This window comes from Macrobrachium rosenbergii, chromosome 41, assembly GCF_040412425.1.
Source record: "Macrobrachium rosenbergii isolate ZJJX-2024 chromosome 41, ASM4041242v1, whole genome shotgun sequence".
In the NCBI taxonomy this organism is placed as follows: Eukaryota; Metazoa; Arthropoda; class Malacostraca; order Decapoda; family Palaemonidae; genus Macrobrachium; species Macrobrachium rosenbergii.
The window spans coordinates 60,553,945-60,571,203 of record NC_089781.1 but is presented as its reverse complement, the minus strand read 5'-3'; positions in this window follow the sequence as shown (position 1 = coordinate 60,571,203).

Sequence of the window (17,259 nt, the reverse complement as noted above, 5' to 3'; positions counted from 1 at the left end):
TGGATAAAAGGGACAGCAGCACTGTAACCTGGAAAAATGGAGCAGTCAAAACAGTAACAACTGGAAAAACGGGGCAGTCACTACAGTAATTTCTGGATAAAAGGGACAGTCAGCACAGTAATACCTGGATAAATCGGACAGTCAGCACAGTAATAGGTTAAAAGGGACAATCACCACTGTAATAACTGGATAAATGGGACAGTCACCACAGTAATACCTGGATAGAGGGGACAGCCACTGCACTAATATTTCGACAAAAGGACAGTCAGTGCATGATTACCTGGATAAATGGAACAGTCAAAACAGTAATACCTGAATAAATGGGACAGTATCTCAGTAATATCTGGACAGATGAGTCAGGCAACAAAGTAATATTTGGATAAAAGGCACAGTTAGAGCTCTAATTCCTAGATAAAATTGACAGTCACCACAGTACTATCTGGATAAATGGGACAGTCATCAATGTAATATTTGGATAAAGGGGAGAGCCAACACAATAATTGCTGGATAAAAGGGACAGTCAGCACAGTAATACCTGGATAAATCGGACAGTCAGCACAGTAATAGGTTAAAAGGACAATCACCACTGTAATAACTGGATAAATGAGACGGTCACCACAGTAATACCTGGATAGAGGGAACAGCCACTGCACTAATATTTTGACAAAAGGACAGTCAGTGCATGATTACCTGGATAAATGGAACAGTCAAAACAGTAATACCTGAATAAATGGGACAGTATCTCAGTAATATCTGGACAGATGAGTCAGGCAACAAAGTAATATTTGGATAAAAGGCACAGTTAGAGCTCTAATTCCTAGATAAAATTGACAGTCACCACAGTACTATCTGGATAAATGGGACAGTCATCACAGTAATATTTGGATAAAGGGGAGAGCCAACACAATAATTCCTGGATAAAAGGGACAGTCAGCACAAGGATCGAGGATAATTTTACTGAGTCCTTCAGAATTTTCCCAGGCAGAGCCAGGCTGGTCAGCTAGTTATATATATATATATATATATATATATATATATATATATATATATATATATATATATATATATATATATATATATATATATATATATATATATATATATATATATATATATATATATATATATATGTATATATATATATATATATATATATATATATATATATATATATATATATATATATATATATATATATATATATATATATATATATATATATATATATATATGAATATACATATAATCATGTCTTATATATAGAAGAAGGGCAGTGTAAACAGACTATATATATAAAAACATCTTTATTTGTGTGTGTTTCACAAACAACTAGTCTCATTTTCACACATGCAATAAAAGAATAAATATTATATAATATATATAAAATATACAAAAATCTATTTAAAAACATTTGTATATAACCATAGTTTATGTATATATATGCTGGGGTACCAACCTATATAGAAGGGAGAAGGAGGGCCACTGGAATATATATAAGTGAAAAGCAATATATAAGACGGTTATATACAGGTAGAGATATATGGAGGAGTTTTGGGCATTCAGTAATGGTACTGTCTGTTTGATAATTAACGATTCCAGAATAGAGAGTGCTATATATAAGAGGCCCTATGTAATGATTTTAAATTGATCGTATTCAATGTTATTACCACATTTTGTGTGCATGTATACACTGATATTTGAAAACACACACATTACACAGTTTATTGCCCGTTCACATAGCTCACACACACACAGAATCGGCGCGAACCTTATATATAGTCTTTATATGCAACCCACGTAAGTTCCTCGAGAACACCGAGGACAATCATATTTATATACTACCCCATACGTCATAAGGTCGCTTAAACGGTCTTTAATATTGAAATAAGAACCAATTTTCAAAGGATTCTTTGGAATTAGATTAGTTATTATATATCCATAATGGCTAGAAATAATTTGAGAAAGCTTTTGGCTAAGTTTTATCATGTACAAATGGAACACTGGCATAGACTTGAAGTTTATAACAGTTGGAATTTTATACTTTATATATATATATATATATCTAATATTTTATATATACAAACTGAAAAAATAAGTTTGATGGAAAATAATTGTTGGTGAAAAACAGTGTAAAAACACACATTTCACACATTAAAAACATGCCATTCGAGGATAAATGGAATATATCTATATAAATATATAGACAAAGCATTTAGTTTAAAAAAAAAAATCAAAAAAAAACGGCTACTATAAAAGTTGGATCCTAAACCAGTAAAAGTGGGTTTCCTCCAAATACTCCGTGACTCGTTAAAACAGTCTGATTCTCAGTGAAAATGAGACATCTAAAAACTGGATAACTTATTATCCTGTTCAACTTCAATACTAAATTTTATATTCGGATGTCTGCTGTTAAAAAAATCGAGGAATGCTTCAGCATCAGACCGAGATCTAAACAAGGGAAAAGTATCATCTATATACCTTTTGTAGAATAAAGGGTAAATATATGAGAGGGCAGCTGTCCAGCAACTGCTCCTCGAAGTGACACATAAAAATATTTGCGAACGTTGGGCCCAGATATAACCCATCGCCATCCCATCAATTTGTTTAAATATATATGTATTATTAAAAATAATTTATATATATGTATATATATATATATATAGCAATATTCAAGGAATCTTCTAAAATCATATATATTAAAATTATATAATAAGGTATATATATCGGAAATAATTTATATATAATAATGTATAATGGTTTATATAACAGGAACATATATATATAATAGAGACTCGATATCAATATATATATATATATATATATATATATATATATAGTCTTGATATATATATATTCTTGAACATATATAATAGTTAGTCAACGTATATTCATTTATATATATGATATATTATAAATATATACCAGAAATTTTGCCATTTTATAATTTATATATATATATATTGTCATAATATACATAAATAGGAACACCTATCCTATATGATATATTTATATATACCATATAAGATATATATATATAGAATATATATATATGTATATACATAAATATATATATATATATTCAGAAATAGTTTTATTCTTTTTCAAAAATGGTTTAAAATATATATTTATTTTATCCTATATAATAAAAATTGGCCAACAGTACTGATAATAGGCTCAATATCATATAAACTTTCAAATATATTACCAAACTCTTGTCTCCGTTACTTGGAACTATCTCAGATTCTAACTTTATAATAGTCTAGATTTAGTTGATAAATTCAACAAAATCACTTTTTCCCCATCTGATAGATTCGTTAGTTTTGATGTTTGTTCCCTTTTACTAAAGTCCCTATAGATTCCATTTTAGAGTATCTTAAGAATTAATCCATCAATTACCTCTACCTGTAAGTCATATCATTTCTCTCACTAGGTTGTTTTGAAGATTGTAAGTTTATATTCAATGGTGCATTTTACCAACAAATATTTGGTATTGGGCAACCCTTTATCCCCATCCTCTCAAACTTTAGTGGAATTCTTTGAAAAACGATATATACCTAATATCATTTATATTTTAAAGCGGTATAGGTATATTGACGATATTTTAGCTGTTTTGCCTGCTGGTATTGATGTAAATGATTTACTCTGTAATTTGAATAACCAGGTACCATCCATTAAGTTTACGTTAGAATTAGAAAAAGACAATTGCCTCCCTTTCTTAGATGTTTTAATACATAAAGACCATTTCAATGTAAATTCTGTATTTATAGCCAACCAACAACAACTTATGTCCATTTTTATTCAGGCCATCACCTCAACATCAAAATATCAATTTTTCCTCTGTTTTTACGAGCCTTGCGCATTGTCAGTCCCCAGTATTTGGATAAAGACATTGAAGACATAAGAAAAATAGGGACAGATTTATGTTATCCTTCACATATACTAGATATTTGTTATAACAAAGCCCACAAAAAGTTTTATAGTTAACATGAAGAAAGAAACCCCTGAAACATTCTTAGCTTGCCTTATTTTAGTGGTTTTGAAAACATAAAATCATTGTTAAAACCAATGTAAACTCGTTTTTCTTATAATAACACACTCAAAAATAATGTTAATAAAGAATGGCCCTAAAGAAAACAACAACATAATATATAAAATTCCATGTTTGGATTGCCCCTCTTTTATCTTGGCCAATGTAGCAAAAAATTTAGATGTGCGTATTAAGCAACATAAGTATTCAGTCAAAACTGGACAAGCATCCAATGCTATATTCATTCATTTAAGTGAAAACTCTCACAGGATAAATTGGACTGAAAGTTCAGTGATTGCCAGATCGAAAGATTTCTCTTCAAGAAATCTATTGAGTCCGTTATTATCCAGCTTACTTCAGTTGTAATTTTAATCTTACCCCTGGCATGTATTATTTGGACCCCTGTATTAGAAAAATTTTCAAGAATGACCTAAAAGATAAAATCAGACTTAATTGGACAAGAGCTACTTGATATATATTTTCTATATATCCTATGTTTAATATAATTTTTTTATTTGTAAAAATGTTCATCTTGCAAAGTTATTATTGTTTACAAAAAAAGATAATTATTGTGTCGAACTAAAAAAAATTTTTAGGTGGTCAGTCATTGAACCTGTATAATCTTTTAATTATCCTGTCCCTGCTCCAGAACGGTTGATTCTAATTCCTTTGTAAAACCTCTTAAATATTTAATCCTGTTTTTCGGGATTCTACTAATTCTTCAATTGTGTTGGATTCCAGGTACATATGTTTCCTTTATAATCTCCATCTGTCATTTATATGAGCTTTCTTTGTAAACATACTTTTATATTTCTTCAGTCTGCTAAGTAAAGGACTAGCGTCGAAAGGCCTCTCCAGTGTTTCCGTTTCCTTCATGGATTTTATCTTTATATATATTATATATATATATTTATATATATATATATATATATATATATATATATATATATATATATATATATATACATACACACACACACACACACACACACACACACATATATATATATATATATATATATATATATATATATATATATATAATAGCAATGGATACACCAGCAGGGGTTCTGCATATCAGTAAGGACACCAAGGCCAAACCCCGGAACTATTTTACACAACTTTATCGGGACATGTTTCGAGCAGTACTCTCACTCGTTATCAACCTACGAAATTAAAATGACAACATTACAATTCTCATAATAAAATTCAAAATAATACAGTAAAATTACTATGAAAATAACTATACATTTAAAAGATGCTAATCAAAATAGATAAATGAATAAAATAAAATAAAGTAAAATACAAAAATTTACGATTTAAAAAACAATTAATTTCTATTTCGTCCATTGGTTACCCTCAGCTAGATATCAAAATTTATTTCACCAGCAAAATAAATTAGGTAATTTCTTTCAAAGTAAAGACCCTATACCAACAAGCCTTCGGTCCAATCTGATCTATAAATGGTAGTGTGGTGGTTGTCATGCCACTTACGTTGGAAAAACTACCAGATCAGCTTGGATGAGATGGTTTAACACCTCGGTAAGTCCTATCGTACAGGCAATTATCTTTCAAGGCCTAGTTACAGTGCAATTAGAGAACACAGGGAGGAGACTGGTCACCCTTTACGCATTGATGATTTTTCTGTTTCAACCACAGCTCAGTTTGCTACAGACCTCGTCATTTTAGAAGTTCTATACAACATCAAGATAAATCCTTCTTTGGCTAGAAATGTGGCTGTAACCTCATTTTTGTGTTTTTAGTCTGCATTTACTGGTTTGTATATCTTCTGTTTTTGTGACTTAAATTTTTGTATTTTGCTTTATTTTTTTTTATTTTGAGTAGCCATCTTTTAAACGTATACTTAATTTCATAGTAATTTTACTGTATTATTTTGAATTTTATTATAAAATAATGTTGTCATTTTAATTTTGTAGGCTGATAATCAGTGAATATATGCTCAAAACATGTTCCAGTGAAGTTGTATAAAATACTGTTCCAGGTTTTGGCCTATATATATATAAATATATATATATATATATATATATATATATACATATATATATATATATATATATATATATATATATATATATATATATATATATATATATATATATATATATATATATATATATATATATATATATATATATATATATATATATATATATATATATATATATATATATATATATATATATATATATATATATATATATATATATATATATATATACTAGCTGACCAACCCAATAATGCCTGGGAAAACTCTGAATGACAGTCATGAGGGAGGAAGGAGTGAAAGGGGAGGAGGGAAGAAGGAAGGAGAAGTGGAAAGGGTGAGGGGAAGGGAGGAGAGGAAGAAAGAGGAGGGGAAGGGGAGGAAGGGAAAGAGGAAGGGGAGGAGAGGAAGGAAAGAGGAGGGGAGGGAAAGGGGGATGATAAAAAGGAAAGAGGGAAGGGGAGGGGAATTGGGAGGGGAAGGGGAGGGGAGAGGAGGGTGATAGGAAAATAGAAGGGGATGGAAGGGGGAGAGAAGGGAGAGGCGAGGTTACATTCCTCTTTCTGAAGAGAATAAAAAGCATCCCAATGAAGGAAGACAATAAATAAAAAAGATTGTATTTCTATGATGCGTACTAAGGTGTGTTTGTGTGTTTGTGGTGGGGAGAAGGTCTGTCTCCTCTGCAACCATAGACGGACCTTTTATTGATTGCATGGAAATGTAGAGGAGAATCATGCAAGGATCTGTCTTAGCAAACTGCATGAATTTGTAGTGGCTTTGGTGTACGTGAGTGTACTGCTAACTCGCTACCATGCAAAACTTCAGAAACTCAGGGAAGAAATGAATTGTGATCATTAGTCCTTGTAGTTGAAACCAAAATGGTGGACTTATTTTTATAGTGTTTTATCATGAAAGAGTTTCTGTTTTTTTCTGTTTATGTTTGTGTTGACAGTCTGGCTGTCAGTTCTACTTTTTTCATCCATCGAACAGTTGTGGTTCAGCTGACAGGTAAACCTTATCATGAATACCCAGCCTTAGGTGTGTAGTGAAGTGTCATTGCCAAATTGCCCAGTAATTATTGTTATTCAAAACCTCATTTAAACCGACTTTATAACAAAATACACCTTCATGACATTACGATTAGTTACTACAACAAATTCTGAAAGTAAAAACGAAGAAGAGGAAATTCACGTTTGAATTAATAAAAAAGAAGGAAATACTGTCATTGTACATCTTTCACATAGGGTTGAGCTAGCAGGTACTGCTCATGAGCGAATGAGAAAGACAAATGACTTTCAATGGGCACTTTTTCTCTTTTTCTAATGTTATTCCAAACCTCATTTAAACTGACTTCTTAATGAAATACATCAACGTGATGTCACGAAGCAGTGATTATAACAAGTTCCAAAGGTAAAAACAAAGAAGAAACATACTAATTCATTTAAACGAATAAAAAAAGGAAATACTGTCATTGTACATCTTGCACGTCTTGATTGAGGCAGCAGCTACCTAAATAGCTTAATACAAGGATAAACGGGACAGTAGCCTGGATAAACGGGACAGGTGCCTGTGTTTGTTTGTATATGGGTTTGAAACCTACCCTATTGCCTAAGTTGATGGCCCCGTGCTAAATTTTGTCTAAATCAGTCAATATATAGTTCGAATTACTATAGAGTATATAACATACAAACATTCACTCATATATATATATATATATATATATATATATATATATATATATATATATATATATATATATATATATATATATATATATATATATATATATATTGATGTCAGCCAAGTATGAAAAATATGCCTATATATATACAGGACGATAAAATAAATACCCAATAAATATATATATGTTTGTCTGAGTTTTACAAAACGATAAAAGTTATTGTTTGTCAGTTTTTTATTCAGTTTTTTTTTCGGGTAATTAGGGGGCGGCTGAATTTTCATTTTGCTGTTTTTATTGTTAACTTCGTTCATCATTTCTATTCATGTTTCTATTTAGGCCTGTCCAGAGATTAGGTGTTATCACGTCATTATATATATATATATATATATATATATATATATATATATATATATATATATATATATATATATATATATATATATATATATAGAGAGAGAGAGAGAGAGAGAGAGAGAGAGAGAGAGAGAGAGAGAGAGAGAGAGAGAGAGAGAGAGAGAGAGTACAGTATATATATTATATATCTAATGATGTGATAACACTTATTCTCTGGACAGGCCTAAATAGAAACATTAATAGAAATGATGAATGGAGTTAATAATAAAAACAGCAAAATGAAAATTCAGCCGTCCCCTAATTGCCCGAAAAAAACATGAATAAGTCGTAAAACTCAGACAAACATGCCCTTTATTGGATATTTACTTTTATCGTCCTGCAGGGAGGCGCCCTTTTCATACTTGGCTCACATCAAAATCTGCTATCCCACCTGTTTCTTTTCATGTGTGGTCCTCTTCGTGGATATGCACAAATAACTTTCATGCATGTCACTCCTCCTTAGTGGTAAAAGAATAATTAGATGAGTATTTTTATGGGCATGACTAACAGAATTCTCACCTCTCGCTTTCAGTGTCCCATAAAATCTGATGAGGCAGGGACAACAATGATTTAGGCCTTATCACATTCAATCGATGCTAATTTCCCACTTAATCCTTCATTACTAAATGAAAATGCCTTCTAACTTCAATTCACTAACAACGCTATATAAGGACACTAGCGCCCTCCTCCATCTTTTAGTTTTTAGGTTACAATTGGACATGCAATGAACTCTGAATGTATGGTTAATATGGAAGGTACATTCAGTTTATATATCTACAAGGAAAAGGGCATTTTCACCTGCGTAGTGGACTTTATATAAGTAAACTGGAATTCCCTTATGTTTGTAAGTGACTCATTAGACAAAATTTACACAAGAAAAACAAGACCACCAAGCTTCCTGCAAATATTCCGTCCCATTTAAGTTGATAATGTGTTCATGAAGATTCTTAGTCTTTCAGATCGTCTGTTTTTATGCACCCCAATATCAACTCAAACAACAACTTGCATGAGTCTTGTCTTCCAGTTATTTTCTATCCCTTTGTATTAATTCTCTGCTTTTGAACATTCTTGTTATCCGCTATAGTACATACCGTTGTTTCAGCTACTTTGGAGTAGCTGCTCTATTCATTTCAATGTTTGAATCATAGTCACAAAGCTGTTATTATTATCATGGCAATACATGGAAGCAGACCCTTCATGAATAATTCCCTTTTCTCCTCATAGAATGGGGTTTTAGTTAGCACTGACGAAAGGCAAAATAAAGTACATAGCTCCAGTCAAATTTTAAATTCATCTTATTAAGTTTTTTTTCTCAGCGAGATCGCAATTAATAAGAAGCTGTCACTTCTGAACCGATAAAAGCAAGGTATTAGATTTTCAATTATGGTTTTCATTAAACAAATAAAAGATCTTAAAACTACTTTCGACTTTTGCCTGAGTATTGTTCTTATAAAATAAATGAGACCCAAATCTCTCTCTCTCTCTCTCTCTCTCTCTCTCTCTCTCTCTCTCTCTCTCTCTCTCTCTCTCTCTGTATATGTGTGTGTGTGCACGTAGACGGAAGTGAGAGAGAGAGAGAGAGAATCTTTACATTTCATTCCTGTGTATTATCATCATTAGCGTATGTTATTAAACAGAAATATTCCGAAAACGACTGACGATGCAACAGGAAGAATTCTTATTCCTTAAGCGTATTCAGCGACCATGGTCTGATTATTAAGCATACGTAAAATATACGTTAATTCCACTGGAATTTACAGAAATTTTCTTATATGTGTGAACAATCAGTAAATAACTGAAGATCTTTACTTTGGGAAGAATAATCTAATTTAAAAATGTCTCATTATCGATTCTGGTAAAAGCTGAAGTGATCGTTTCCTTATTTGCTTTTCGGTAGTTCATTTTCATTATTCATATACGTACATCATATACCTTTGAGCCTGATGCATGGTGTATTAAGAGCTTTTTATGTTCTTCCTTAAAATTCATAGTTGGTAAACTTGCCAGCATAAAAAAATCATCAGTTTCTGCCTCTTCCACTAAGTGACGTCGGATAAAAATTGAAGCTCTCATGGAACGTCACATCCCACAGAAAAGCAAAAATCGTTTTTCCTATACTATCTAATGTTTGATAATAATAGATGAGTTATTCCCCATGGAGAGCTTACCAGTGTGCTAGAATTTTAATTGGTTATCAGCTGACTAACTAGTATATCTATTCATCTGTGTACCAGTTATCGATGATTCTGTTAAGAAATTTATGTGTATTTGCTGATGCACGTTCAACTTTTCAGTGTCGGACAGATGAGAAGATTTCATCTAGCCACGATAGCAAAAACTTCTCGGTGCTTTGGAATTTCACGTAATCAGCACACAAACTTTTTTCTTTCTTGTTTTCGTCTTTAATCACATTCTATTACACCCCATTGTGTCTCTACTGACCCAAGAAATTAATTTGGTAACTGTCAGGCACTTGACTGAATTTTGTCTGTGTCCAGGGGATTTATGAGCACGTACTAGCAACGTCATCTCAAAAGTATACACATCATACCTTTCTCCTGGAATTAGTGGACTTAATTTATAAATCTTTATGCTGATAACCATATTCAGGGGTTCCTCAAATTATCTGCTTCATATCTTTCTCACGACTTCACAAAGATTTTGTTTAACATTGTCTTTCCTCTTCTGCTGCTGTTATCATTGATCCATCCCTCCTGAAAACAGTTATTACCTTTGTATACGATTTCATTTAGCTTGCTTTTTTGTCTGTTTGTTTGCTTGCTTGTTTGTTTGTTTGGGTCAAATCTTGTAACTCAATTTTCGACCTGTTCCCTTCATCCGACGGACTTGAAATTTTGCTTGGTTACTCAACCCTGGTGACAATGCAACCTTACATGATCAGTAGGTCAACACTGACCTCTCCCAGGTCACTGCCTCAGGATTTGTATGAAAATCTTCGTATTTGCACACCTTCTTTGACTCGGTGGAATAAGTTAATAACTCCACAGATTTTTCAAACCTTCTTTGGCTCGACAGGATATAACACTCAATTTTTTTAGTTACAATCGTAAATCGGTTACAATTTCTGTCAAAACTATAAAGTATGAAATAAAAAAAAAAAAAAAATATATTTTTTAAAACATGTTTTTATTAAAATGCACTAAAGAGTTAAAAATAATTTTTTGAGACACACCAGGATTTTCTTAAAATTAATGTCTACAAAAATAAAAGCATGGGCGCCAACAATGGTAGGAAATGCTACGAGAAATAAAAGTATATTTCGTTTCTTGTAGCATTTCCTTCCATGTTTGACATCCAGGCTTTCATTTTTGTAGAAGTGATTAACTGTAAGAAAATCCTGGTGTCTCAAAAATTGTTTTTAAATTTTTAGTGCATTTTAAGAAAAGCGTGTTTATTTGTTTTTTTTATTCTCTTTCACCATGGGCATTTCATTAATGATTTTGTAGGCTACCCTAACACCATTTCATATGCTTAAATGCACGATTAACAGCATCCCTGCCTGTTTTTCCTGTTATTCTGTTATCTCCTCTTGTACTTCGTTTAACGTTTCTATTTAAACTTTGCACATGCTACTTTGTATTCTTTTTTTGTTCTTTAGCTACCTTTAGCTTTTGTTTTTATTGTACTCGAATCTCATCCCATATCTAAAGTTATCATCTTGTTCCTTCTAACCTAGTAATTTTTTTTTTTTTACAGACTGATATCCATTCCTAATGTTGATCTAATCCTTACTGGTTATCTTCACTCCTTAGATATGGTTTCAAAACTGCAAAAGCCTCTCGATATTCAGTTTTCCACTACTTCCAGGGTACTCAAGGGAACGTCAACCAGGTATCCCCTACTCCTAAACAACTGGCCCCCACACAGCGACTGTATCTGACCATGATACAACGCCAGAGATTTTATCAGCCCTGGGAAGGCATGAACTCTCGACATCTACTGTAAGTAGTATGGCAATGGCAAGTTCGTGAATTCTCCTGAAATCTGCTTCTTTGTAGTCTCTAACATTCCTACGTGTTCTGTCTCGATTATTGACTGAATGATCTATTTGGTTTCTATAACTGGTCTCTGGAGATGTCCAAATGTATTTATAAATGCTTCTTTGTTGGAAGAGTACTTAAAATTACAAGATTATTTTAAGCAGGAAAAGCATAGAAATACAGGTAGTTTCAGTTTAGCACTCTCCCCCTGGTCTTCCTTTCCCTTCACATCTCCCAACCTTCATTGTTGTGACCAGCTCTTGAATCCATAACACCAACGACTATTCTCTCTCTCTCTCTCTCTCTCTCTCTCTCTCTCTCTCTCTCTCTCTCTCTCTCTCTTCTCTCTCCGGTATTTCATCTATAACATTCTGTAGTTCTGTATAACATCCATCTTTTATTTCTTGGAGGAACTCACTCACTGGGACATAGCACACTATAATATTCGTATTGCACTGATTTGATCTGAATATTGCAAGCAGTAATCTACCGCTCACTGCATACACATGACACCAGCTTTAGAAAAGGTGTGGGTGCGAATATTAGAAAATATAGAAATTAAAAGGACATTGCAAACGACACACTAAAAACTCCCTGACATACCTGTACTCATGAACACGGGAGTTTTTCGCGTATTGTTCACAGTGATATTTTAAATTCTCTTTTCTCTAATATTCAACCCAACACATTTCATTTATACATATATCCGTTGATTTAAGCAGAAGAAAAAGCATCTTTACCCTGGCGATGTAGTGAAAAGCGTTTATTGTTTTGTAAGCTGAAACGTAGCCTGCACGCCGCATTTACCAATCCTATTCATAGAAATGGCCGCAATATCCTCATAACTTCTCCGTTTCCTATCATTTTTTTTTTTTTTTATGCTTTTCACCGAATCTCGACATATGAAAAACAAAATTACTGATATTCTGCATACAAGGTGGAATTAAAAAAGTGGTTTTTGACCTTAGAGCAGTGGTTCTCAATCTTTTTTAGTGATGGCACCCTAACGAATGCAATCATTACCGTGGCACCCTTTCTTCACCACCCCACCGTATCGCATGAATTAATTTTTTTAATGAATAAAATTGTTATCCATACTCAAACCAAAATCAGCGCACCGTACATGCAGATATATACTGTACAAACAAAGAGCATATCAGAAGAATTAGATAAACATAAAGTAGACACACTGATAATAATTATATGAAGATTTCTGCAAAAAAAAAAAAAAAAAGATTTTTCATGACAATCTTGCGGCACAAATGTTCATTGAGATCATCTAGCCAAGACAAAAAATTCATGACAATTATTATTGCGGCACCCATCTAAGCAGAACATGTAGACACTGTCTGTGGCACCCAAAACGGTGCCACGACACGGGCACTGTGTCCCGTTTCAACTTTCTCTTGTGGATCATTGTTATGTCACAAAGACAGCGTACAGAAACCTGTGCTACTTGCATTAAAAATAAGAATCTCTGCATTTAATTTTTTTGATTGTAACAGTAGCCTACTACATATTAAGTAGGCTGTAACACAAATTTTAGCAATATACATAATTTATATATCGTTTAATGTATTGTTTCTTTCTCGTGAAAGTTTCTGCAGATGTGAGCATGAATCTCTGCCGCCATTTTTTTTCGTAGTTAATTTGGACAAAAAGATTTTGGGTCACTGCCAAAAAAGGTTAAGAACCACTGAATTAGAAGAATAAGGTTAGCGCTCAACACATTGATCCAACAAATCATAAGAATTTTTTCAGCAATTACGTGCGCAAACCTACCTAATTCAGATCATTTTCATCTAGAACTGGAAAGAACTATCCATGCCATGTTAAGATGTAACCTTCTATTAGCAAACAAACCGAATGGTGGTTATAATACTTGGTCTCTTCCAGAACTTATTAGTCTTGACTTTCTTCATAAAGTCACAGATGAAAGTTGGAGATTTCTAGATTTTTTCTTTTCCTACATTTTTAAAATTCTCAGTGGGATTTTTAGGACACAACTTCAGCATTTGAACGAAATTATTATGCATATGTAGGTCTCGTTAATGTTCAGTACATGATTTTCTTTGTTTTCCTTACAGTTTCAGTAAATATCATCTTTATCTTTTTTTATATCGATTGGAAGATTGAATTATGACACCCACCCGCATCTAAAAATAAGCAAGCAAAGATATTTTCATTAGTTTGCATTTTCTAACAAACCTTTTAATAAAACCTAAAAACCTATTCTATGAATTACGGACTAAATAAAACTTGGACAATAAAATAAGGGTAAACCTCATAACATACATAAATTGATAATTATTAGGAATTAAAATAAAATAGATATATGTGCAATGGACTCATGAAACAAAACTTTTTTAAATCAAATGTTTAACAAAAATACAAAATTAGAGATCAAACACATATACTAAATCTGTGCTCATTGATATAAGCTATATACAAAAAAAAATGTTATTTTCTGCATTCAGTTTTTTACTTTGTAGGTTCACAGAGTTGTATCTCACTGGGAATATGAAAAAAAAATATAACATTCAAAGGAAGGCTTGCATTCCACCAAAAATACTAAAATGTGTCATTTATATTCATGAAAATAGTACAATTTGCATGCGAAAAATACAAATCCCTCTTAACCATGCACAGAATGTAAATCTGTATATCAAACGTACAAATATAATATATATATATATATATATATATATATATATATATATATATATATATATATATATATATATATATATATATATATATATATATATATATATATATATATATATATATATATATATATATATATATATATATATATATATATATATATATATATATATATATATATATATATATATATATATATATATATATATATATATATATATATATATATATATATATATATATATATATATATATATATATATATATATATATATATATATATATATATATATATATATATATATATATATATATATATATATATATATATCACTAAGTCCACGTCGGGAGGTGAGTGAAAACCGGGACTTTGAACAAGTACTTTCGTTGTTTATTCTACATTTTCAAGTTCACACTAAATACAAAAGAAGTTGACAGAGATTTATATACAAAAACAGAAGGTGGGGGCCGGGTTACAGTTTGTTAAATTGGGCAGCATGTTCTTTAAACAAAAAAAGACAGTGACAAAGGATCAAGGAATAATCCAGAGTGGAGACTAACATTCCTAGTGGAAGCAGCTTCAATGAAGACAGTCTCTAGCAGATTTCTTTTCCGATGGTCGTTGACCTTTTAGATAACCGTTGACTTATCCCAGTTCATCCCATGGCCTGTCTTAAGCCAGTAATCCAAAATGCCATTATTTGATAAGCCTCTTGAAATGGCAGATTTGTGTTGGGAGCTTCTTACTTTTTGCCCTTTTGATGTTTGACCAATATAAATCTTATTACACTCTTTGCAAGGAATACTGTATACAATATTGTTTGAATTGGGTGGGTTATTCTTAATTAGTTTATATCTCAAAATATTATTATTATGATCTCTCTTTTCGAGATCGACAGGTTCTTTACTGAAACAAGCAGTTGGGCTGAAATGACTGACGAAAGGTGACAAACAAAGGAGGGAGGAGCAGAACAAAACCAAAAAGTTTACCTTAAAATTAACTTATTTACAATATAGTTATATACATAATGTACAGTTGAGTCAGGTTCAATTTAAAAACAAAATGAACATTACTACAAATGAATTGAACTCTTAACAGCAGCAAAAATAAAATAATCAAATTACTTTAAACGGTCAATAACAAAATAAACATCGTAAATAACCATTAACAGTACAAATGTTACACGTAAGGGAGTCTACAAGAATAATTAAGAACATTAAATCTGAAAGCAGCAACTCCAAATAATTTACATGAATAACAACACTGAGGAAAGCTTAAACACACAAAATAGAATGGGGCCAGTAAAAATATGCATGTAAAAATTTTACACAAGCAAAATAATAAACCATTCAAAACCATAATCAATACCCAGGCAGCAAAACTAATCACACAAATAAACAGGCAGCTCAAAGGAACAATGCAGGACAACTCCGACAGAGTCGAAACGACGACCATCTCGTCCTCAAGCACAGTGCTGATGTCCTCCTCCAGTACCGACGACCACAACAGAGCCGACACGGCAACCATCTCATCCTCAAGCAACGTACTGACGTCCTCCTCCAGTCACGACGACCATGACAGAGCCGACACGGCAACCATCTCGTCCTTCAAGAAACTCTCTGCTGCTAGGACCTGACTCGCAGGTACGGATACCTGCTGCTGCTACTCCAGCTGGCTTGCTGCTACGAACCTGACTGGTTACTGTTACGAACCTAACTGACGAAGTCTGACGCCATCCATCAGACGTCAACTCGCCAGTAATTAAAAACAAACAAAAACAAAGGAGACAACAATCCACTAAGGGAACAATCAACAAACGATTGTTCCTAACACCTCCCCACCTAACAGAAAAAAAAAATTTTCAATAAAAATTTTTTTTTACAGACAAAATACTCTCCCCCAATGCTGCCACACCCTCGCCAGCCAAAACAGAACCAATCCTGGCAAGGTCGCCAATATTATGATCTCGCTTTTCGAGATCGACAGGTTCTTTACTGAAACAAGCAGTTGGGCTGAAATGACTGACGAGAGGTGACAAACAAAGGAGGGAGGAGCAGAACAAAACCAAAAAGTTTACCTCAAAATTAATTTATTTACAATATAGTTATATACATAATGTACAGTTGAGTCAGGTTCAATTTAAAAACAAAATGAACATTACTACAAATGAATTGAACTCTTAACAGCAGCAAAAATAAAATAATCAAATTACTTTAAACGGTCAGTAACAAAATAAACATCCTAAATAACCATTAACAGTACAAACGTTACACGTAAGGGAGTCTACAAAAATAATTAAAAACATTAAATCTGAAAGCACCAACTCCAAATAATTTACATGAATAACAACACTGAGGAAAGCTTAAACACACAAAATAGAATGGGGCCAGTAAAAATATACATGTAAAAATTTTACACAAGCAAAATAATAAACCATTCAAAACCATAATCAATACCCAGGCAGCAAAACTAATCACACATATA